The sequence below is a fragment of the Brachycentrus maculatus genome, unplaced genomic scaffold, assembly GCF_059751285.1.
Source record: "Brachycentrus maculatus isolate JH-2025_06_01 unplaced genomic scaffold, ASM5975128v1 h1tg000848l, whole genome shotgun sequence".
Classification (NCBI taxonomy): Eukaryota; Metazoa; Arthropoda; class Insecta; order Trichoptera; family Brachycentridae; genus Brachycentrus; species Brachycentrus maculatus.
In genome coordinates, this window is record NW_028281575.1 from 174819 (window position 1) to 201131 (window position 26313).

At 27.3% G+C, this 26313-nt stretch overlaps 5 long non-coding RNA genes across 5 annotated transcripts in view; 1 reads left to right on the plus strand and 4 right to left on the minus strand.

The window, feature by feature from the left end:
• LOC148300031 (uncharacterized) overlaps positions 1-26313 on the plus strand; it is a 162770-nt gene that overhangs the window by 134203 nt on the left and 2254 nt on the right. The gene's annotated exons all lie outside the window — the stretch shown is intronic.
• Positions 4133-5457, minus strand: LOC148300042 (uncharacterized). Its single transcript, XR_015838995.1, has 2 exons — positions 5353-5457; positions 4133-4349 (listed from the first exon to the last, which is right to left on the minus strand). It is a non-coding gene; the product is annotated as an uncharacterized LOC148300042 (long non-coding RNA).
• On the minus strand, positions 8543-9993 carry LOC148300043 (uncharacterized). The gene is made up of 4 exons (XR_015838999.1): positions 9982-9993; positions 9815-9861; positions 9204-9354; positions 8543-8768 (listed from the first exon to the last, which is right to left on the minus strand). It is a non-coding gene; the product is annotated as an uncharacterized LOC148300043 (long non-coding RNA).
• LOC148300044 (uncharacterized) lies at positions 12599-13219 on the minus strand. Its single transcript, XR_015838997.1, has 2 exons — positions 13128-13219; positions 12599-12830 (listed from the first exon to the last, which is right to left on the minus strand). It is a non-coding gene; the product is annotated as an uncharacterized LOC148300044 (long non-coding RNA).
• LOC148300045 (uncharacterized) lies at positions 21005-22515 on the minus strand. The gene is made up of 2 exons (XR_015838998.1): positions 22422-22515; positions 21005-21148 (listed from the first exon to the last, which is right to left on the minus strand). It is a non-coding gene; the product is annotated as an uncharacterized LOC148300045 (long non-coding RNA).

A 26313-nucleotide genomic window follows, 5' to 3' on the forward strand; every position in this document is an offset into this window, starting at 1 on the left:
AATAAATGGATAAACGAATCGCTATTTAAGTTTGGATGAAAAAAAAAAGTACTACTTCTACTACTACCATCACGCCGTTTCTCCGCAGGGGTAGGCAGAAAGGATGATACGCCAAACTCTTCTATCCTGTCATATATTCCACACCTCCTTCAGATCCATACATCTAGTCATACATGCCCTCCGATTACGCAAACTTTTGACACCACCAGATTCTGATTGATTCACCATGTTCTGATTGATCTGATAGTGCCAAGTCTTTTTCGGTCGTCCTCGTTCTGTTTTCCCATTCACATTCACTCAAAAAAAATCTGACGCCTAAAAATGTTGTTTGTGGTTTTAAGAGAGTATTTTGAAAGGAGAAAAATACAATAACATTTGTGGCACAAGCTCAAAGGCTAAAAATATGATAATGACGTTATCCGCCGTGAACGTCCCTGTACGCCAACAAACGATGAAAATCGAACCCGCTACGACAGTTTCGCAGTCGAGCGTCTACCTAACTACGCTACGGTGCCTGTCGTAGTAGGCATATTTCACTTGGGCATCTCAAATTTCGGTAAACACGTAACACTACAGGACAGTGAAAACTATAAACCTTTCAGAAATAAGATCCCATTGACCAGGTTTTTCACCAATATTTCTGACAGCAAAATTGCTACTCCTTGATGGTGATATAATTTTTCAGACAAAACTATTAAGAAAATACATATGAATATACAAAACTCAATAGAACGGAAAGGTTTTTTTTAAAGAAAAATTATCAGCAAACAACGATAAAATATTATTTAGATTAAAATGTTTTGAAAAAGTATTGTTTACGAGTATTTTTTTTAATCTCAAAATTCTTTTGACTTAAATATTAAATTTTGATTTTATGAAATAACCTGCACTATTTTTTATTATGGGTTCTACAAAAGTGAAAAATCAGTTATTTAAATGTACTAAAATAGTAAATATTTCATTACTAAAATACGAGTATGAATTTAGTGACCTGGATGTTTATTATTAAACAGTGTTTTACAGACAATCAGCTTTATCAACAACAATTTAAATTATGTATATTTATGGTTAGCTAGTAACTAGGTAGAAAAAATATTTTGTTGGACCCACGCCTGATGACGTGTCAACCTTTTTCGTTTTGCGTGTTAAAAAATCAAACTGCATAACATTGCAAAGCAAACAATCGCGGTGTAGAGAAGTGTGCAAAAATATTATTAATTGCAAGAAAAGAATATTTGCGAAATCTGTTTTAATTCAAACAAAATAAATCCATCGTAACAACAACTGAACAAATAAATTCTGCATTTTTTATTTGACAAAATCTGTATACTTTTAGTAAATCCGATATTTTTATACAATAGCAGTCGCCATTTCAATAATATGCATTTGTAATTATAATAAAAAATCACATTTTTTTCAAAATTTCATTTTTTACCTTAAAGTGATTTTTTTGTATTTATTGGTCTAGGAGAAGAAGCTGTTTGCTTCAAAACCAGTTAAGGTTAAAATTAACTCAAAATAAGGCAGATAGATGTCCGTTGTTGGTTTCAAAACCAGTGAGACCATTCTCAGGAGATAAAAGTCAACTAAAATTTGAAAGATTGTTAATATATATTTCTTTAATTTTATATAAATAGCAGACAATACCCATTTCATTAGAAGTTTTATACTGACATTTCTTGGTGGAACTTTATTCTACATAATAAAATAACAACTATGTATTTTTTTCACATTAATTTTATTTGACCAGCAACCGGGTTTCGTCGTAACCGACATCATCAGATTGGATGTTTTATGATGTCGGTTACGACGAAACCCAGTTGCTAGTCAAATAAAATTTATGTGGAAAAAATCACATACTTTATATTTTATTATATAACAATTTCACTTTAGTCTTCATTTGACCTGATGATGGAATAATTATTCCGAAACCGTTAGTCACGAAGTAGTGTGTTTTTTAACTTGGAATTACACAAAATGAACGATGAATGATAAGGAAAGTGATGAATGATAAGGAAAATGCTTTTAATATACAAAAATAGATCAAGTCCAGATAAGAAAACGCGGGAAACTACTTTTTTGAAATGCGTAACCCCCATTTAAAAAACTTCCACCTCAATCTTTGGATGAGATTTGTCATATGCTGCATATTCTCAGTGCTTCATATAGCGTCAAAAGCCTAACTACCAAACAGAAGATAAAACGATTCGAAGTATAGCGCTATAGAAAAATGCTCAAAGTATCAAAGATTGAAAGAGTTTGAAACGGCTTATGATGCACAGAAAAAAGTTATTTTATAAAAGTTACTTTTAAGAAATGAAAGCAAGAGGGTGTTCTGCAATGGTATTTGAAAATTACGCGGAATTCATCGAAACAAAAGTCACAATGGATTTTAATACAAAATGGTATTTATCAAGTGAAATTTTATTTTAAAATACACTTACATAGACGTAGACTAGCGAGACAATTAATTTTAGTCTGAGGAGCTACCTTTTTATTCTTTTTATTTTTTTTATTTGTTCGGGAATTGTACGGCTTTACATTTAAAAAAAGTATATTATAAAAAATAGTTAACAATAATCAACATTACGTTACATCAACAAAAATAGTCACAATAATAAAAATAAAGCTAATTAATAGATTTATATTATCCACTGATACTTCGTGATGGAATTGCATTTTTAATATATTATTAGATTAAAACCAATATTTTTAGCTTTTCAACTTTTATTTTTATTTGACCAGCGACCGGGTTACGTCGTTACCGACATCATCAGACTGGTCAATGAGTCTGATGATGTCGGTAACGACGAAACCCGGTCACTGGTCAAATAAAAATAAAAGTGGAAAAGCTAAAAATATTGGTTTTAATCTAATAATGTATTAAAGCTAATTAGACAATTCCACGTTTGTTATAATAACTATTAAAACATTAATAGATAAAATAAAAAGAGTGGGTGTGTGTGTGTGTGTGTGTGTGTGTGAATAAAAAGTAGAGTGGGAGTGTTTAACTACAATTTTTTCATCAATACTCAATTCAATCAATACTGCCTTAATCGTGTGACTAATGAACGTTTATATTTATATGCAATTTTTTTTTTCTTTTCTCTAGTATCAAAAAAAACTTATATCAAAATTATTCAACAAACGAACAAAACTACAGTCAATATAATATGGATAAATCAAGATACGGTTATTGCGTATAAGAAAGCTTCCAGCGCGCCGCAGCGCCTACAATCTGAACTACGTATTGAAGTTATAGGAAGTGCATGTAAGTAACCAGAAATAGGATATTAGCATAATAATAGAAATTTTCTCGAGTAATAAGTAATCATTCTGACTAAATAACAAAACGGAGCTTCGACCTCCATCAGTTACGAATATGATATTAACTACTAATATAAGGACCATCAGTCGATTTAATTGTCACATTCGTTTGAAAATGCCATTACTAAGCGAAACAACTGTCACATTTTTTTGTATTTTTAACAATAAAATACAATAAAATTGACTTAAAAAAACCATTTTGGATTTCAACATTTAATATATACACAATATTAACTCCTTCTCTACATATACGCCATCTACCTCATTTTTTGTACAATGATTTATATTAATCCCTCTAGCGGCCATTAAAAGAAACAATAACTAAAGCGCTTTTCTTCTGCACATAATTTTCTTCGAATTTATCAAATTTTAAATGCAGCTCAATTTTTAAAATCGGAAGGAATCAGAATCTTTAAGTGATTTTTGTTTGTTGAATCGGCCGCAAGAGGGATAAAAAATACAGAGCGTCGCGTCGTTTGAAAAAACGTGAAAGATCGATATAGATGGACTTGGTTGATTAAACATCTAAGCATATAAAAAAAATGATGCAGTCAGTAAGTCGAACACTGGGATAGAGTGACCCTCCAAAAGCCTTCAGCTAATTTTTGGAATCTCCTCTGCATCTTCGCTCCATTTGCTACATAACGATGAAAAATTTCAGATTGGTATTTGAAATTTAAGGAAACTTAATGTAAGAGTCATAATGGAAGGATTGATAAATCATATTTTCAATCTCTCTGTTCACCCTGCGGCCTACAATTGGTGTTAAAATTAATAAAGGAAAAATAAAAAAATAAAAAAACAGTTTGTGTGACAGTAAAATTTATTCAACAGCCATTATTCCAGCTACAGTTGCACAAATTTAGTCGAAAAAAAAGTAGGTATTAAAAGTGGATTAAACATATTTGACAGGCTTTTTCAGGTATTGTGTTGCGTGCGGAGATATTAATAATTTAATATCGGTATTTTGGCATCCTGTACTTTGGTGGGGGTTTGTATCCTGGGGATGCGGTTGCGGTGCTCTGAAAAAAAATTAAATTAATATAATTATAAGTGTGAGCGTCTCTTTAATCAATAGATTATAATGAAATTTTATTTTTCATTAAAACTAGGGAAAAAAACCCAAAACGTTTTTGTAATGTACTTTATCTTAATCTTTCATCTTAAAGTGAATAAAATTGTATAATTCAACGCAGCTGATGCATTGTAAAAATTAAACGTCATGAATTATTTTACCTCTCCAATATTTCCCATAATTCTTTCATTGCCTCTTAAAAAATTAATCAAAATAAACATTAATTTTGAAATTTAAAAATCAGTCGTATAAGTTGTGAGAGAAAAGAAATCAATCTGTTGCCTTATATTAAAACAATATACATTTTCATTTTTTGGCTCAAGAATGGAAAGTTTTGTAAATCAATTTTATTTTGCCTTAAATACGAGTATATTGCAACTACAGAGGACATCATTTTAGTGCACTAAATATAACAGTTAAATAAACTATTCCACAGAGATACTTAAATTATCATTACAATACCTATTTTAATAATATAATCCAAATACGAAATTTTTAATATATTTTTTAAATTATATCATATTATATTTTTTAAATATTTTTTTTATAACTTTTGTTAAAATTGCATTGCATTAAGTGACGTGACTATTTTAAGATGAAAGATCTTTTTTTTCATTATTACCATACGTATATATGGAAAAAAGTATGTTTATTCCTTGATTTTTAGATATTAAAAAATAATATTAAATTATAAATTGATAAATTATTGAAGAAAAATTATGACTTTTATATTAATTTATCGATAAATCATTGTCAATTTTATTATTTATTTTTGCCTACTATATTTTTTTGAGAATATATTGTTATATTTTTTGAGCCAACTTTTAAATGTGTATTCAAATATATTATTTATGTATCAATGGATAAAAATATTAACAAACAAATAAAAAATTTATTTAATATTTTTTTTTGTTCTATATTATTATACTATAATTGTTTATTATTTTTACCATGAGAGCAGCAATGACCAAGAAGGCAGCGAGGAAAATGCTCTGGATCTGCATGTTGAATAATATCCTTTGACTTGCTTGAAGTAAGAATGATGTTGCTTGCATGGATGAACTATTTATATGAAATTCGTAGTTTAAATTTTTGTTAGGGCTGCCCAAAACACTTTTTTTCCTTTCATTTTTAACGAAATTTGTGTAAACGGATTTATGTGATTTTTAAGCGTTTTTTTTATTATTTATTTTCTTATTATAATGTTACAATCAAATAAAATGTATTAAGTGTGACAAAAACCAAATACTCATGAAGATACATTTTAAAACTCTGAAAATCTCAAAGTTAGTCAGAAAATATAAACACAATATAACAATCAGCATTTCAAAAAATATAAGTAGTGATTATTTTCCATAATATAATCTTGATATCAATGTGTATGTGTGTATGTGTGAATATAATAAATAACACCATTAAAAAAAGGTATATTTCAATTGTTCTTCATAGCTTTCTTTTATTACAACAATAAATGATATAAATATGTAATGAAATATACAAGAATGGAGCATACAAAAATGCTATGTTCTTTTAACTTTCAGTTTATTAATCATAAGCACGTTATTTAAGAATCACACGATAAGTCTATAAAATCCGCAAATAAAACACTTAAAAAATTTAAATCTACGGTAAAAAAATAATGGCTGCATTTAATTTTTTATAATTTATAGTATCACATAGCAACCCTAGTTTAGCAACTATAAAGCATTTAAAATAGCAAACATTATATCATCTGTCATTTTTGTGTACACAATGTCACTGCATTTACCAAATTATCAGAAATACATCTGGAATCTAAATTAAACATATTAAATAAAAACGCATTATTTCTAAGTCGTAAATTTTAAACATGTTAGTGAACAAACATTTGCTGAATTTGGTGAATTATTTGCCAAAACTAAATATAACTATGGCAACATGAATTTGTTATTGAGAAAATATAATCGGGTTTATTATAAATTCCTCTTTTTCAAATGTTTAAATTTAAATGATATATTAATTCGTTGTTTCCCTCTAAGGGATGTTAATGTCAAAATTAACTCTTTAAAATGATTTTTTATGTCGCCAAAATAAATACATAAAGAGATTCGATTATTGGTTTAGATTTTTTTTTATGAAAACCAATTTTCGTTAATTTATTCAAAATAAAATTTTAAAATACACACCCAATCGTTTCATTATAATCACAACGAAAAACATTTAAGGTAGTATTTGTTGACATCTCAACATAAATGAAGAAGAATATGGAGGTCTGGGCATTATGGGGCTAACGACTGTCATAGGCTAGTTCAAGTGATAATTTTACAAACATGTAACATTTATCAATCCTACCATGATTCATAACCACACTACTCCAAGAATTTTGGAAGTTCTATATATATTATTTATTTGAAATATTGTACAAGAATCACTAAAATTTTCACTAGTGGCATCTATTGGTAACACGAGACCTTTTTTATTGCGCAGAAAATCTTATTTTTGTATGTGAGTTCCGAATCCTGGATTATAATCACATGTGAGAAACGTCAAAAGATATCCTTTTTATTTAATTTTTTTAGCTTATAATCACACATAATTTACTAACAAGATTTTGAGTGTGTCCAAATACTAGTTCACAAATCTGGATTATCTCCAATTACATTTAATTTGATAAATAACTCCTATAATTGGAGATAATCTAGATTTATGGACAAGTATTTGGACACATTCAAAATAAAAAAAATTAAGGTAGTATTTGTTAAAAACGGAGAATTGTCATTTTTTAAATATGTTATAATTGTTACTATTAAATGCTCTGTAACTTCTTACTAATATTACAAGTGATGACTTTCAAGAAACCCCTGAAAAATTACTATCTATCATTGGAACCCTAACTGTCCATCATACTATTTCTTATTGAACTCCTCTACCTCTCCACGTCAACTTCTAACCTTATACTACTTCATTTGCCTACCTTGTTTTTAACAATTTATTTATTTATTAAGTATTGTAATTATTGTATATGTTCGTACTCCAATTAATTCAAATTTGTTTTTTTCGTCGATACAAATGAATAAGCACTCTCTCCCCGCTAATTTAACATGGCTGTATGAATAATGCTAAAAATTTGACCGGTATCACAAGTCTGTTTTTGGTTAGTTGAAAGATGTTGCTCCTTCACAACAAGCCCGGCAATGTACATATATTTTGTACAAAATATTGGAATAAATAAAACAAACTTCAAATGAGTGATTCATCTCCTCCAAAAGCATTTTGTCGGTCTCAATATTAATCTTAAGTTTTTCAAAGTTGAATTAGTTTTATTATTTATTCAAATAAAAATATTTAAGTAATAATTTAGCGCCATTTAAAAAATAAACTACCTTAAGGGCGCTTCGTAGGAAATAATTTTAAGATAATTATTGTTTTTTTTTAACAATAAAAACACCAAGATATTTATTTAATGATACTTTATAACATTACTCCATATCTCAACATCATTTTATTTATTGTTTCGGCATTTACTTTCTGGTAAGACATGTTAAAATTATTTTAAAAAAACATGTTTTTATACTACATGAAGTTTATTTGTGACTAGTTCAGGTCTAAATGTAAACTAAAAAATAATTAATAATAAACTGTTCTATAAATAAGGAGAGGGATAAGTTAGGGGGAGGGGGGTTCGTCGAGGGGCGGAGTTTGAAAAAAAGGAAATATGGAAAGCAAAGGTGAAGAATTTTGAAACAATATATATTTGGTATATTTTGATCTACTATTTGAAGAAAAAATAAATTGTAAAAATTGTCTTTTACATTTGATCCATAATCACTAGCAAAAGTTATAGAAATAATTAAAACATAACAGTTTTTTTCTGTCAGGTTTTTTTTAATTAATCTACTAATTAACCTACCTAGTTTGTCTCTTCTTTACACTTTTACCCGATAGCTCGATCATTTAACACTTTTATCCTTTTCAGACATTGATGAATAATTTCAGATAGGTCTAGCATAATTAAATGTTTGGAAATCAAGAAAACTAAGGAAAGGAAAGTCAGGATAAAGGTAGAAAAAAGTGCAATATGTAGTTAAACATCTTGTTTCTCCCCTGGTCTTATTTTCATGATGACAAAAGTAGATAGAAAATATTTAAAACAAAAAAAAATAGATTTTGTGGGAGGAAAATTTATTAAACAGGCATTGAATTCCAGAAGTTACACAGATTGATTTTTAAAAAATTAAAAAGTAGTTTTATAAAGTGGATCAAAAATCATTGACAGGCTCTTTTCAGGTGTTGTGTTGCGTGCGGAGATATTATTAAATTAATATCGGTATTTTGGCATCCTGTACTTTGGTGGGGCTTTGTATCCTGGGGATGCAGTTGCGGTGCTCTGAAAAAAATATTATTTTAGACATAAAATAAAATAAATGTTATTTCCAACTACTCTTCTTATTTTTAAATTACGTTATTTTTTATGTTTTCGCAAAAAAAGAGTTAAAACAATAACATTCTTACAATTAATATAAAATAAGATTATTAGTAATACTGTTACACGTTTCAAACCAGAGACATTTTCAATTAATTCTCAATCAATTCAAATTTGATGTTTTTTTATAAATGTGCATTTGTATTTTTTCAATCAATAATTTTATCATTAATTATATTATAAATCTCATTAAAATTAATTTTCATGTTTTTACGCATGAAATAGTATTTTTTATGTTTATAAAAACCGATTACTGATATATCAATTTAAAAAAACATTATAATAGGGAAGGAGTTATTGATTTATATTCTTAAAAGCATTATAATTTATTATTCTTACCATGAGAGCAGCAATGACCAAGAAGGCAGCGATGAAAATGTTTTGGATCTGCATGTTTAATGATATTCCTTGACTTGCTTGAAGTATGAATGATATTGCTTGCGTTGATGTTCTATTTATACGAAATTTGGAGTCCAAATTTTTGGTAGGGCTGCCCAAAACACCAATATTATTATCATTATTAGTTTTCCTTGATTTTAAAACGATTTTTTTTATTTCTTGTTTTATTATCATGTTACAATTAAACAAACATTGGGTATGAAAAGTCCTAAAACTTACGTGAATACGTAAGTCTTAAAACTTTAAAGTTTGTCAAAAAAATTAATATATGCAAAGTAACAATTAGTTTTAAAAAAAATATAAATAGTGATTTTATTATAAAGTACAGTATAAGCATAAGAATATAATCGTGGCATCAATTGTATTGCTCTTTGCATAATTTATTTTAAAAAAATATATTTTAAAAATAAATTGTTTTATTTCCTCTCTCATTTGAAGTTTAATTTTGTCACTTTATGAACATATATTATAATAAAAATTGTACGAACCAAAACGTTGCATTTTTTTAGGTTGTAAATTATGAACATGTTATTGAACAATCACACGCTTACCTGTGAAATCGTCGAATAAAACCCTTGAGTTTCAAACCATGATTAAGCTATGACTGAATTTATAATTCACTTATTTATATCACAAGGCAACCCTATTTTAGCAACAATGTGGCATACAAAAAAGCAAACATTATATCACCTGTCATTTTTTATGTGCACAATGTCACTGCATTAACCATATTATCATAAATACATATGGACCCAAAATTAGACTAAAAATTTGACATATAGGTACACATTATTTTTCGTCGTAAATTTAAAGTGTTTTACAAATAATTGCTGAATTTGACGAATTATTTGCCAAAAACATAATATAGAATGAAATTGTTATTTGAAAAACATAATCGGGTTCACAGTGAATTCCTCTTTTTTAAGAGTTTAAATGTAAATAATATATTATTTGTTATTAATATACTCGTAGTTGTTTTCATCTAAATAAAATTATAAATGTCACAATAACATTCTTAATCAACTTTTTACGTCACCGAAATAACTACTCGTACTTTAAGAGATTTGATAATTTAGTAAGAAATATTTTTTTAAAAATCAATTTAAATTGATTTATTTTAACTTTTACGGATAAATTTTCAAATTAGAGACCCTATTGAGGCATAATAATCATGACCCCTGAAACATTAGTATCTATAATTTGAACACTAACAGTTCATCGTAATCATTTTTATAGACTCCTCTGCGTTTCTCCATCAACTCTTAATCTTATTCTACTTCTTATCAATTTATTTTTTTATTCATTTAACATTTTTACATTTTTATTTTTAACATAATTCTTTTTAATCATTTATACATATGGAGAACTTTTATATTTCGATTCGCTGTTCCTCTCCATAAAAGAGACTGTGCTCTTGTGCTTGGAGAGGGACTTACACTCGTGGTTTAATGTTATATAATAAAATATATATTTTTTTTTTTGTATATTTTTTCAAGATTTAAATATATAGAGCCTTAATTTTTTTCTTAAGTATTTTTATATCATCAATTTTTTTATATTTTTAGGGAGTTTATTGAAATGTTTGCATTTTGGAGTAGAAAAATCGTTTGAGAATCTCGATGATAAATTTTTTGTTAAATTTAAATAGTTGTCACCCTTTAGTATTTGAAAAATTGCGGTTTTTTTATAAATGGATTCTATATTTGGGACTTGAAATTTTTTAAATAATAATTTTATAATATGAATACAAAATGTTGTCATGACTGTATTTTTTTTAACTAATATTAATTGTTATTCATGTTTTTTTTCATTGATACTTATGAACAAGCAATCTCTGGACGCTAATTTTTAATGGCTGTATGAATAATTTTCAAAATTCGACTGGTATCACTAGTCTGTTTTTGGTTACTTGAAAGATATTGCTCTCTCACAATGAGCCCGGCAATAAGCAAATGAATGAACCTTGTGGTCTTAAATAAAAATATTTTCATTAATTGATTCGGTAATCACTTTATGGAAAGCTATCCTTTTTTAATTGAAATTGCCTTGGTAAATACCACTATTATTACAGTGGTATTCGTTGAGTAAAACCTAAATTTTTTTTTTGGTCTTAAATTTAAACCGAGGAAAATCAAAGCTTGATAAGTAAATCATTTATTTTAATAATAATATAAACAGAATGATTTTGGAATATACATATATTGCAATTTTCTTAAAATACTACCTTAAGGGCGCTTCGTGAAGAATAACTTTGTCATATATATTTTTCTTTTTTAAATTTTAAATTTAAATGAAATTTATTTAATGATACTTTATACATTACTGTGAAATATCACTAATGTTTTACCGCTACGCAATATGAGACTCATCATCATATGAATGTTACAGCAACTACAACAACATAACGACGTTTTCCCGCATTTTAAATTATTTAACTTCGATTACACAAATCACCTAATTTAATTTGATTTTACTCGATAACGTTACAATAATACAAATATTTTTCCCTAAATTGAACTGTATGGTCGTATTAAAAAACATAAACTCCTTCAAAAAGAGAAACAATGACAATAATCTGTTTTAATGATATCAATGGTTTCAATTTAGAGCCTTGTGTAACACCGCTCAAAAGAACAAACTTATCGAAAATACGACCCATATTTTCTATAAACTTTTTCTTTAAAGTTAATTTTTAAATAAATTAAAATAGTAACAACTCACTTCCAAAGCTATTTAGTTCAACAAGAATATTTTATAAGAACAAAAAATCTGTATTAACTGTATCCGTTTGATAAAGATTATTCATAGCTCAAATCAGTTTTTGATTGTTTGGCTAATTGTAAAGATTTTAAAATATAATAAATTTTCAAAAAAATATTATTATTTGTGACTCATAATCATAAGTAAAGTTCATCTATTGCAAATTTATTAAATCATAACTGCCCTTTTAATTAATACTTGCATTAGAGTATTATCTTTGTCGGTTATTTTTTTTAAATTAACCTAACCTAGCTACACACTGTTCACAGTTATTTAACCACTTTTTTAAAATTAAATTAATTAAACTACAAATATATATTTTTAAATAGTTCATCGTCTCACACTTTCCTTCACGTTTACCCGATAATTCAATCATTAAACGCTTTTATCCATTTTAAACATCAATAAATTATTTCAAATTGGTCTCGCATAATTTAATGTTTGGAAATAAGATGCTAGGGTTAGTCAGGAAAAGTGTAGAAAAAAGAAGACAATGAAACATTCCTTTTTCTTTTCATCATTGAATGTTATTTTCATAATGATTATAATAGTTTAGAGATAAATAAAGAAAAACATTTGGTGTGAGACGAAATTTTATTGAACAGGCATTAAATTCCAGATATGCTTGCAGTAACAAAAATATGCATAAAAAAAATAATTAGATCAGTAGTTTTTTACAGATGAATCGAAAATAATTGGTAGGCTCTTTTCAGGTGTTGTGTTGCGTGCGGAGATAATTTAATATCGGTATTTTGGCATCCTGTACTTTGGTGGGGGTTTGTATCCTGGGGATGCAGTTGCGGTGCTCTGAAAAAAAATAATTTTGAAATAAAATAAAATGAATATTATTTACAACCAAAATTCCAACACAAATGCAAATTGAATGGAATGTAAACAGATAGAGATAAAACAATAACGTTCCTAAAGTTTAAATACTCTTATAAAACTCATTAAAATATATGTTTTTGTTTTTAACCCACAAAATGTTTTTTTCAATGTGTATAAAAACAGATTATCGATTTATCAACAACAACAAAAAAAACGTTTTAATAGGTAGAACTCTTAACTAAAGTTTTTTTTTTAATTATTATTAATTATTCTTACCATGAGAGCGGCAATGACCAAGAAGGCAGCGAGGAAAATGCTCTGGATCTGCATGTTTAATGATATTCCTTGACTTGCTTGAAGTATGAATGATGTTGCTTGCATTAATGTACTATTTATACTAAATTTGGAGTCCAAATTTCGTAGGGCTGCCCAAAACACCTATATTATTTTAATTTATTTTTCTTTAATTTTTAACAGGATCTATGTACTCGGGTTTATATGATTATAAAACGATTTTTCTCTCTTTTATCATGTGACATTTGAACAACAAATATTGGGTATGAAGGGTCCTTATCCTTACAAGGAAACGTTCTAAAACTCTTAAAACTTCAAACTTTTTCCTAAAATATAATAAATACAAAACATAACTATTACTTTTTCAAACATTATAATTTGTGATTAAATATATGCAGAGTATAGTATAAGCAAAAGAATATTATCTTGATATCAATCGTAGTTTTCTTTGAATGCATAGTGAAAAAACTGTTTCTTGTCAAAATATGGCAGTTAGAAAAAATACAATTCTCCTCTTATTTATATATTTTTTTGTCACAACATTAACAACATACATTATTTAAATGTGATGAAACTTATGGAAACAAGAAAGCTGCATTTTTTAAATTTGTAAATAGTAAGCTTGTTATTGAACAATCACACGGAAAATCTATGAAATCGGCAAAAAAACGCTTGAATATCAAACCATGTTAATGCAATGAATGTATTTATTTATTATAATTCACCAATGTGTATCACAAGGCAACCCTATTTTAGTAATAATAGAGCATAGAAATTAGCAAACATTATATCACCTGTCATTTTATGTGTACACAATGTCACTGCATTTACCAAATTATCATGAATACACCTGGACCCAAAATTAAACTAAAAATATGACATATAAGTACACATTATTTTTTTGTCGTAATTTTTTTGTGTTTTTGAACAAACATTTGCTGAATTTTGTGAATTATTTGCCAAAACACCATGAATTCGTAATTCAGTAATATAATCGGATTAATTTTTTTCTAGTGTTGAAATTTTACTCTTATATTAATTCGATCTTTTCCTCCAAATGGTATGTTTGTGTCATAATCAACTCTTAAATAATGCCGAAATAACCACTCGTGCATGAAGAGATTTGATGATTAATTTAAATAGAAAATTATCAAAAAGTCTTAAGATTTTGCGTTGATTTATTCTAACTTGTACAGTTTAATCCTCATAATAGAGACCCAATTACATTCATTGCGAAATACGTTGAAGGTAGCATTTGACTAAAAGGGAGCTTTGTCAATTTTAAAAATACAAATTATTGCTATTAAATGCCATGTAAAATTTAACTTATACTACAAATTTACTTTCCTCATGCATTTGAGAGCTTTATTAGTAAAACTATTTGTTATTATATATTTTTTAAAACGAATAATTTATATAACGCTATTTCTGTAAAATACTACGTCAAGGGCACTTTGTAGGAAATAACTTTGAGGTAATTATTTTTAAAAAATATAAAAATAACCAAGATATTTTTTTAAATAATTTATTACATTATTTTATCAAAATCGTTAATGTTTTACCTATATGCAATAGGAAGTTTATTATCTTAATATTTTTTAAACTTTTCTTGATTGTTTTTCGCAGATACTTTGTGGCACATTTTATTAACTTTATAAAATAGAACAACTTTGATTTTAACCACTTTTTTGTTGATCCATTTTTTCTCCAACTGGTTTCGATAAGAACCTTGTCATCATCAGGGTTTAACATTTACCATTTTTTAACATTTATTATTATGTACCAGGATTTATAGCACATTTAGTTAATATGTCTTAAAAATTATAATGGATGTGTTTATAAGTACAATAAATTAATAAAGTTGGTCCCTAAAAAAATACAAACGATACAAGATTTGTCACAGTGCCTATGTATTTTCCGCAATTTAAATAATATGACTTCGACAGCAAAAATCACCCAATTTATTGAGATTTTACTGAAAAACGTAACATTACAATATTTTCAGTGTGTCCAAATACTTTTTCACAAATCTTGATTATCTTCACGCAGGAGTTATTTTTATCTCACCAAATATGATGGAGATAATCCAGTATTGTAAACAAGTATTCGAATACACTCAAAAAGTTGTTAATAAAATAACTGGTCAAATTATAAGCTAAATAAAAAATTGAAAATCATCCTTTTAGGCGTATCAAGTATGTGAATATAATCCAGGATTCGGACCTTACATACAAATAAAAAGAGTCTCTGCTTAATAAAAGCTTTCCTTTTACCAACATACATAGATGGCTGATGTGAATACCGTTAGGGAATTCTGAAAAAATATTATTTTTTATTTGTTTTATTTAGAATTCGCTGACCATTAATAGATAATGATCACAAATTAAACCACAATAACATAAAAATCCTAAAAATAACTCAAACGAAAAGTCATAAATTGTAACATTTTGACACAAAAGAATCATAAATCCATAATTAACATTATGACAATGACTAAAGCCTCCCCCTAACTGACTATGTTCCTACTGATAAGAAAATTAAAAATAATCATTTTTAAATAATAATTATAATTAAATAATAATTATAATTTTAAAATAATATTTTGTCTAAAAAATATGACAACAAAAGAAACTAAAATTTAGTTTAGGCTTCGCAAACTGTGTTTGAAAATGATGCGGGATTCCGCGTCATTATAAAACACCCTTTCGATGCATTCCTCGAATTCATCGTCATTGTTTCGATCATGAATCGAAACACGTGTCACAAAACATTAAAAAAAATTAAATTTTACTTAGTAAATCGTAAATAAAAAATAGATAGACTTTACAACAAAGTGACTGTCAAATCAATTAATGAAACTGATAGTTATTCCATGGCACATTTGATAAATCGTAACTACTATTTTAAATAACTATTACGTGAGGGTATTTTCATAGTCGAAGAAAATTTTAATCAACTTCTTAAGCTTTTTTACACATTTACCTGATAATTCGATCATTTAACGCTTTTAACTCTTTCAGACATTGATGATATTTTCAGATTTGTCTCGCATAATTTCATGTTTGGAAATTAAGGAGCTAGGGTAATCCAGAATAAAGGTAGAAAAAAATCGCTCACTCCTTTCAACAACGTCATGTATCAAAAAACTTGATTTTTCAGGAGATCATTTTTAAAGTTTAAAAATATAATAAAATGTATTAAAAATAAATATCAAGCCACTTATTGGACTTTTTACTGTGCAGCAGATCTTTTAAGGTAAAATCTGAATGTTTTATTTTGGTAGTATATTAAAAAAATAAAATAAACAACATTTTCTTCAAAATGCAAAAACAACACTTTCTGCCCTGTAGCGGGTAAATATCAAGTTTGAAATATGACGATTTAGCTGGGATAAAGTACATTTTCTGGCCATTCTGAAAATATGGACATCTGAAAACTTACAATTTTTGATATATGACGTTGATGAAAGGAATGAGCGATATAGTGAAACATCTTGTTTCTTCTCTGATCTTATTTTCACAATGATAAAAGTAGGAGAAATATAATGAAAAACAGATTATGTGACAGGAAAATTTATTGAACAGGCATTTAATTCCAGATAGAAGTTACACAATTATTGCTTAAAAAAATGAGAGCAGTGGTTTTCAAAGGTGGATCAAACATCATTGACGGGCTTTTTTCAGGTGTTGTGTTGCGTACGGAGATATTATTAAATTAATATCGGTATTTTGGCATCCTGTACTTTGGTGGGGGTTTGTATCCTGGGGATGCAGTTGCGGTGGTCTGAAAAAAATTAATAATTTTTGAAAATAAATAAAATAAATATTATTTCAACCACTCTTTCATTATTCGACTATGTAGTAGTTAGTTTTTTATGTAAACAGAAAGATAAAATAATAACATTTTTGTAATTTAATCTGTAAGTACATTCTTAGTTATACTGTGGATACGTTTTAAACACGGGACATCTTTTATTAATTTCTTTTTTATATTTGATATATTATATATAAAAATGTACTGAAATTGTTTTGAAATTAATAATTTTATCATTTATTATTTTATAAATATCATTAAAATATGTTTCCATGATTTTAAACTACAATATGTTGTTTTTTTTAATATTTATTAAAACAGAATGTTTATATCGATGGGAAAAAACATATTCATACGTAAAGAGATGTCCTTTTTTGTTTTGTGTGTTACATTAATATTTAAAATATAATTCTTACCATGAGTGCAGCAATGACCAAGAAGGCAGCGATGAAAATGTTCTGGATCTGCATGTTGAATGATATTCCTTGACTTGCTTGAAGTATGAATGATGTTGCTTGCATTGATGTACTATTTATACGAAATTTGGTGTGCAAATTTTTGTTAGGGCTGCCCAACACAGTTTTTTATTATTATTATTTATTTTCGTCTTTAACGAGATCTGTGTAAAGGGGTATTTATGATTGTACAACGATTAAATATTTATTATCTATTTTGTTTATTAAAAGCATTGATTACTTTGTGGCATGGTAATAAAACACTCTCCTTATCATCTATTGTTTACTTTGTGTGATACTACTTTTATTTATTTCTTATCTTACCATCATGGAACAATTAAACAACAAATATTGGGTATAAAAGGTCCTAATACTCACGAGGACACGTTTTGAAACTCTAAAAATCTTCAAAGTTTATAAAAAAATATGTACACAAAGTGAAAATCAGTTGTTCAATAATTACAATTAACGATTAAAGAATATTAGTACAAAAATATTGACGTCGTAGTATTCTAAAATTGAATAATAATAAAAGTTAAAAATATATCATTCAGAAAAAATTAAGTAATATTTTCCGTCTTTTAATACTTTTATTTTATCACATCAATATAAATTTGTTATACATATTTTGCGAACAAGAATGCTGCATTTTTTAAATCTGTAAATTATAAGCATGTCATTTAACAATCCTACGTAAAATCTGTAAATTGGCAAATAAAACAGTAGAATTTAGACCAAGCAATGGCTGCATTTATTTATTATAATTTATTGCATCATAAAGCAACCCTGTTTTGGCAACAATGGCATTGAAAATAGCAAACATTAATCACCTGTCATTTTTTGTGTACGTAATGTCACTGCATTAACCAAATTATCATTGATACATCTGGACTCAAAATTCGACATATGAGAACACATTATTGTCTCATAAATTTAGGGCGTGTTGAATAATACTTCACTAATTTGGTGAATTATTTACTAAACGTATTTATTTACGTCCGCCTCCGTAGTGTAATGGTCAGCACGCTCTGCTACCGTTCTGTAGGTCTCGGGTTCGATTCCCAAGGGGGGTAAAATAAATATAAGTGATTTTTTCACTGTTGTATTTATTCAATATTACCTTGGACTGGTACCTGAAGCGGAGGGCTGATCACCTTTCCTTCATGCGTAAACGATCAAGATAACACTGCGTTTATATGACGCAGTTCCCTATGCACCATTGGGGTGCGTATAAGGGTTTTATTATTATTATTTATTATTTACTAAAACCTCATAAAGCTATGCGATATGAATTTGTTTTTTGGAAAATATAATCAGAAATAAAATGAATTCTTCTTTTTCAAGTGATAAAGTTAAAATGATAAATATGTTCGTTGTTTTCCTCTAAATGAAATCTAATGTCAAAACTAACTCTCAAAACCAGTATATTGCCACTAAAAACCACCTGCTGGAATAACTATATTAAGGGTTGCGATTATAAAAAAATTTCAATAATTATTTAAAAATAGACTTAAATTTTTTTCTAACTTGTACTGGTCAGACCTTAAAATGGAGACGGTCTATAACGGTCGTCAGACTCGTAAATGCCCAGACTTCCATATTCTTCTTCATCTTTGATGAGATGTCAAAAAATAATATGAAAATTACTCTTGTAATTGGAGATAATCCAGATTTTGTGAACAAGTATTTGGAAACACTCAAAATTTTGTAAATAAATTATCTGGTCAAATTACTAGCTTAATAATAAAAATGAAAATGTTATTTTCTGGCGTTTCTCATGTGTGTGATTATATCCAGGATTCGGACCTCACACACTAATATAAGAGTTTCTACTTAATAAAAAGCTTCTTTACATCTCACCAATAGATGTCTCTAGTGATTCAAGAACAAGGTTTCTAAATTGGCTCATATATATATAACTTCCAAGAATTTGAGTAGCGTGGTTGTCAATAATGGGTAGAATTGGTGAAGGTTACACGTGTGTAAAGTGATCACTTAAACCAGCCTATGACGGTCGTCAGCCCCGTAAATGCCCAGACTTCTATATTCTTCATTATCTTTGATGAGATGTCAAAAAATAATAAACATGACATAATCGTGGTATTATAATCATAACATTTCACTTTTGAGACACTATTCCGCAAAAAAGCTTTATATGAATTATTCTAAATGATAAAAACAATAATTTTCTATATAATTCGAAACAAATGCAACATTATTTTTTTCAAATATGGTTTGGGAATTGAAAAAATATCTCAAATTATTAGCGCTAACAACAAAATTGATTTTCTAACTGTGGTTTTTGATCAAACGTCAGTTTACTATGCTTATGCTTTAGCATAGAAAAATACAAGAAGTATAGAGTAATTTCAAAATTCTGTTTATTGTCGTTGAAGATTGATGAAACATTGGTTTGTTTAAGCGCATGGGGCTATATGTAAAGCGATGAAAATGGGCAGCATGTGTTTAAAATATTGTGATAGAGTAAGAACCGAGCTTAAATCCCTCAATACAAATAAACACAACCGGACCATGCTCTCTTCTGTATCAAATGTAACTCAAACTTTGTTTAAAACCACTTTTGTTTTTGGTATGTTTTTCCAACCGGTTTCGATAAGCACCTTGTCATCTTCGGGGATGGATGGATATGTACAAAACCGGCTTAGAAAATTCATAGACTTAAATGAATACTTCTCTGTTTTAAGATAAGCACATATCCATCTCTGAACATGACATGGATGCTTGTTGAAGCCGGTAGGCAATTTTAGCCGGTAGAGAATTTTATTTAAGTTTACAAAATTTATCACAAAGAATCAGTGAAAATATTCAAGATATATTCTCTATTCCCATATTCTCTATCATCATACCCCTGTAGCATTTTGCCAGTTTGTCATTCAGCTTAGTTACTTACGCCATCACTTATGATATTATATTTATTCTGTCAACTAATTATCAAAATTTCTAAAATTTATTCAGTTGCTGTATTTATACAAAATCAACTGCTCAAATTTTCACGAATTTATTTTAAGCTTTTGTAAATAGTAAAAAAACGTTACATCAAATACATTACATGATTTATTACCAAAATGACATATTGCATTTGCAGACTTGGTAAACATACTCGGATGACAAACATATTGAATGATAAGTGCGTTTATTTAATTAAAATGGCTTTAAACATCACATCTTATTGTTTTGCCTTAATGCAAAAAATGAATTAATGAAATTGAGGTAAATTCACATAAGCTCATTAAAATTTGCTTTTTAGGTCTTAAACGTGTATTTTTGTTTAAAAAGGTACTCTTACTATTAATTATTTAGCACTTTGTTTCGATGTATTCGTTTTATATACATATATATTTCCAAGAATTTGAGTAGTGTGGTTGTCAATCACAGGAAAATAAATTAATGAATAAGTGTAAAGTGATCATTTAAACCAGCCTATGACGGTCGTAAGCTCCGTAAATGCCGAAACTACCATATTCTTCTTCAGCTATCAAAAAATAATGTAAAAATAACTCATAATTGGAGAAAACCAAGTATTTGGAGACTCAAAATGATGAGTAAATAAATTATAAATAAAACTCAAAGTTTCAAGGATAATTTTTTTAATCATTTCATTTTAAAGATGTTTGTATGAAATAATTAATGATCCTAGTGGGCTTAGTCGTACTTGGGATAATAGGGGCGATATTTGTTGTTCCACCATCGACCATGTCCTGAAGCGGAAGCGCCCTGAAAAAAAATTAAATGTTATTAAATTAAATTCAAACTTAAATTCATCTTACATTAATTTTTACACACCTCTTATTATCATTATTATTTTGCATGGAAAAGCAATCAGACAAAACAATGTTTACCTGTACAAATCTGATCAACGATTTGAGGATGTATTATTAATTTCACAACAAATGTTTTTAATTAGCTAATTAAGCTGTAGAATTGCCTCATTTGACATTATTTTAAAGCTAATCTCATTCCACATGCTGATTTTAAAAAAAACAAATGTATTTTATCAAATCACCCTTTATATTGTTAAATCATATATAGAGTAAATAATATGTTTTAACTAATAAACTTTATTTCGTTGCATAAAAGATTAAATAGCTAACCAAAAACTTATCCTGTTGATAACAGTTAAAAAAATCGATACACGTGTCACAGTAGATTTTGAGAAAAAAGTGGTATTTACTAAGTAAAACTTTAATTAAAAATGAATAGGTTTTACCACAAAGTGACTGCCAAATCAATTAATGAAAATCTTAAGTTTATTGGTCATCTGTAATTTTTTATACTCACTGTCTTTTACTGGATTTTTAAAAATGTTATCTGATAATCATTGAATTCTTTAATAATATGAAACATTCAACCATTTTAGTTTTTTATTGTATCTAGCTATAAACAACATAGAATTATTAAAACTCAAACAAACATAAAACGATTAAAAAGAACGTATAAACATGAAGTGCCTATGCGTGTTACATAACGTAAATAAAAAAATATATAATAATATTAATGTAGCTTAGGCACACCATTGTTGGATGTCATTCTCATAGTGTATGAAAATGTATTAAATTTTTATTTTATGCAACAAATACTAATCAAAATATTTTTGGAACTTGAAGAAAAACATTAAAAAACTAACTGTTGTTAAGTTTTTTTAAAAGACACTATGATTTTTTTTAATAACTCATTTTTTAAAAAAATAATCTGGGCGACTACGTGTAAGAGTCAAAAGTCTCGGGAGTTTTTTTTACAGCTTATATTGCCCGAAACTAATTATATAAAATATTCTTTAGACCGTTTTAAAATCAGATTCACGGGGTGAACCGGGTCAGACACGATTGTGACGCAATTGTGTTCATAATAAAAAAAAAAAAAAAATCTGTTTGATTTATTTGTGATAACTGTTTCACCTTTTGGGCGTTTTATCAAACTGTGTTCAATAATTGAATCTTAGTACAATTATTCAACGTGATAATATGAATAAAAATTGTTAAGTTCTTACCAGGATCGAGGCAATGATGAGGAAGGCGGCGAGAGCCAGGTTCTGAATCTGCATGTTGATTGATTTTCCACGACTCGCACAAAGTGTGAATTAAAGATTTCCCCTGGATGTGGCGTTTATATATTATTCTAGTGTATTGACTTCGCTTTCAAATTAAATATAGGGCTGTCTTTTTTATTCAAAACTATAAGCATTTTTTCATATTCATTGTTACAAAATAGCTGTTATGCGAAGGAAAATTCAAAATAAATATATTTCTTTAAATTATCTCTTTCACTAAATTTTATCACCATTTATTTGAAAAATTATCCAAGTATCGTCCTTCAATTATATCTGTTTATATTTATTGTTTAAGGATTGAATAAAAAAAAGAAAGTAATGATAAAACGAATCCAATTTTCTATAATAATAGCCTGCGAAGTCTTAAATTTATTGTTAATTCTAAAAGTATGATAATATTGCATCACAATATTCAATTTTTCACTAAGCGGGAGTCCAACCCAAGATTCATACAGCTAAGTGTCAACACAACATCACTTCGGCGCTGTTGATTGTATTTATGTTGATACGTATAATTTAATTTAATCTTATTTCAACTACAACAAAAGTTTAAGCAAAACGTATTAATTTTTATGCTAACTGTATCATCGCCAATCAATAAAGTTCGGAGATTCAAGAGTACATTTGATGTCGTACGTTTTTATCGAAACACGTGATTAAGTGAAAAATGAAAAATACATTGTTTATTTTTAATTTTAAATAAACTTTTAAATCTTTAAATGAGATATTTAATAATAGTTTATTCATAAATTATTTCTTCGCAAGATAAATGAGTTTCAATGTCGATTTTCTTATTTCGGCCTATTTTTGCAGAAAACTACGCTTTATTCAATACATTGTAAGATATAAGATCCGAATGAAGAGAAATCCTTGGATAGTCCTTGAATCTCAAAAAAAACTAAGAGAAAAGATTACAAAAAGGAATATTTTTCATCCAAAAACAATCTCCTGCTAATTAACAATCAATTTTATTTATAAAAATATTGGATTAGTTTATAAAATAGTCAATTATTTTTACAATGCTATAATCAATTGTGTAATGTAAATGATAACTCGAATTACGATTTCAAATAATGAGATTATATTTTAAAGGCAACTATAATAAACTCAAACAACTCCCTCGCAAAACGAAAAATCTATCACAATCTGAATATTTTAAGTAGAATTTATTTATCATGTATCATCTTTTGATAAAGGTAAATGATATAACTATTTTAGATCTCAAAAGCGTATCATACATGAGTGTGTAATTATTTCCTATTCTCTATTTCAAAATATAGCTCCTATTCCTCATTTATATATATAAATATTTTTGTATGTGTGTGTGACATTTGTACAAAATTTTAAATATTTGAATATATATTTATAAAATGTGTATATTTTTTTACGATAGTCAATATATTTTAATTTATGTTTCAAACCAATCCAAAGTAAAAGAAATGGTTTCAACCCTAGGTAAAAATTTATTTTTAAAAAACTGAATGCACCTGAAAAATATGCATTTGTAAATAAAAAAACTAAAAATAATCGATATTTTCAATATCGCAACCTACTTGTCACTGGAGAAAAAACATAAATCAATACATTATTCGCAAACAAGATTATAAATCTTGATTCCAGCATTTTACTTAGGTTAACACACGGATAAAGTGACATTTCCAAAATACCACAATCCCATTTTTTTCCTTTTATTTTTATTATTTTTTGACATTGTTTTATATTTGTATTGTATGTAATGCATAATATTTTCAGCATATGTATGTATGTATGTACATATACATATTGTATATATATATATATATATATATATATATATATATATATATATATATATATATATATATATATATTATATATATATATATATATATATATATATATATATATATATATATATATATATATATATATATATATATATATATATAATAAAACCCTTACCACACCCCAATGGTGCATAGGGCACTGCTTCATATAAACGCAGTGTTACCTCGATCGATTACACATGAAGGAAAGGTGATCAGCCCTCCACTTCAGGTACCAGTCCAGTGTAATATTGAATAAATATTAGAGTGAAAAAATTACTTATATTTATTAAACCCCCATGGAAATCGAACCCGGGACCTCCAGAATGGTAGCCGAGCATGCTGACCATTACACTACAAAGGTGGACAAGATACATATATATATATATATATATATATATATATATATATATATATATATATATATATATATATATATATATATATATACATACTTATATATATGTACATAGTATGAATTAACCGGAATCAATAGTATTGTTTTATAGTTTTATCTTCTTTGAAATGCATATTACTCAAGTGTGATAAATATTCAATAATAAGTAGAAATAATAATGAAATATTAAAATTTATTTAGCGATTAAAATTTAGTTAAAAACCCACATGTTTACATATTCACAACATTTCGAGTGTATAGTCAAACAGCGTGTTCAGAGTTTGATCAATATATCTAGAGGTTTCAAGAATTTAAATAATGTGGTTGTCAACCATGGGTTAAATTGGTGAATGTAACACGTGTGCAAAGTGATCACTTAAACCAGCCCATGCCGGTCGTAGGCCCTGTAAATGCTCAGATTTCCATCCATTTCTTTATCTATGTTGACATTTAAAAAAATGTTTCAACATTTGTTTTATTTAAAATGTTATTCGGTCTATAATTTTACTTTATGAGATTATCACTCTTATTAATTCCTTTCCTCTCCTTTTCCTTCCTGCGTATTCCTTTTTTCATATCATACCCTTATCATTTTTCTCCCACCCTCACAAGCACATACACACTCCCATTCCTCACTTTTTTTTATCACTTAATGTTTTATTTGTAATTATAAAATAAATGTGGAATTGTATAATTGGCTCTATTTTTTTATCTATTTTTATTATATGTTTTAAATATAAAGCTGTTCAATTCCCGAGCAAATAATAATAAAAAATTAAAGATTATATGCGGATGGATTTCTAAAATATACGCTTCAAATGAAAACAAATCAAGACAAAACAATATTTGCCAAAGTAAATCAGATACATATTAACCTCGGAAGGCCATTATTTTATTTATACTTGTATAAAATACGGTATTATATTTTTTTTAATTTGGAGTATATGTTTATTATAGGTTTCATAGATACATTTGAAATAACGATCTGTTATCAATTAAGTAACTTTATTTTTAAAAATTATATCTGCAGTGATATATCTCCTCATGCATCTTCTAACCCCTTGCCCTTGGGTGCAAAGGGCACTGCATTGTATTAATGCAGTGTTATCTTAATCGTTACTTACACGATTACAATATTTATGCCTTTCAGTTCATTCATGTATTTTAAGATCAAATTTGATAATATTAATCAATCCCAACTCATAATATAAATCACATTGGTGAAGTCGACTTGAAAAAGAGTCTTGAACTTTCCACCTTAATCATGTTTTCTTCAAACCCTTATTTGCACTAGATGGTGCATAATGCACTGCATCATATAAACACAGTGTCATCTTGATCGCTAACACATGAAGGAAACGTGAACAGGTACCAGTCTAGGGTTAAATGTACATGTTTAATTAATATTGGAGTAAAAACTTATAATTATTTTACCCCCCCGGGACCTCCAGTACGGTAGCCGAACATGCTACACTACGGAGGTGGACATTTTTTTATATATATATATATATATATATATATATATATATATATATATATATATATATATATATATATATATATATATATATATATATATATATATATATATATATATATATATAAATATATATATATATATCTATATATA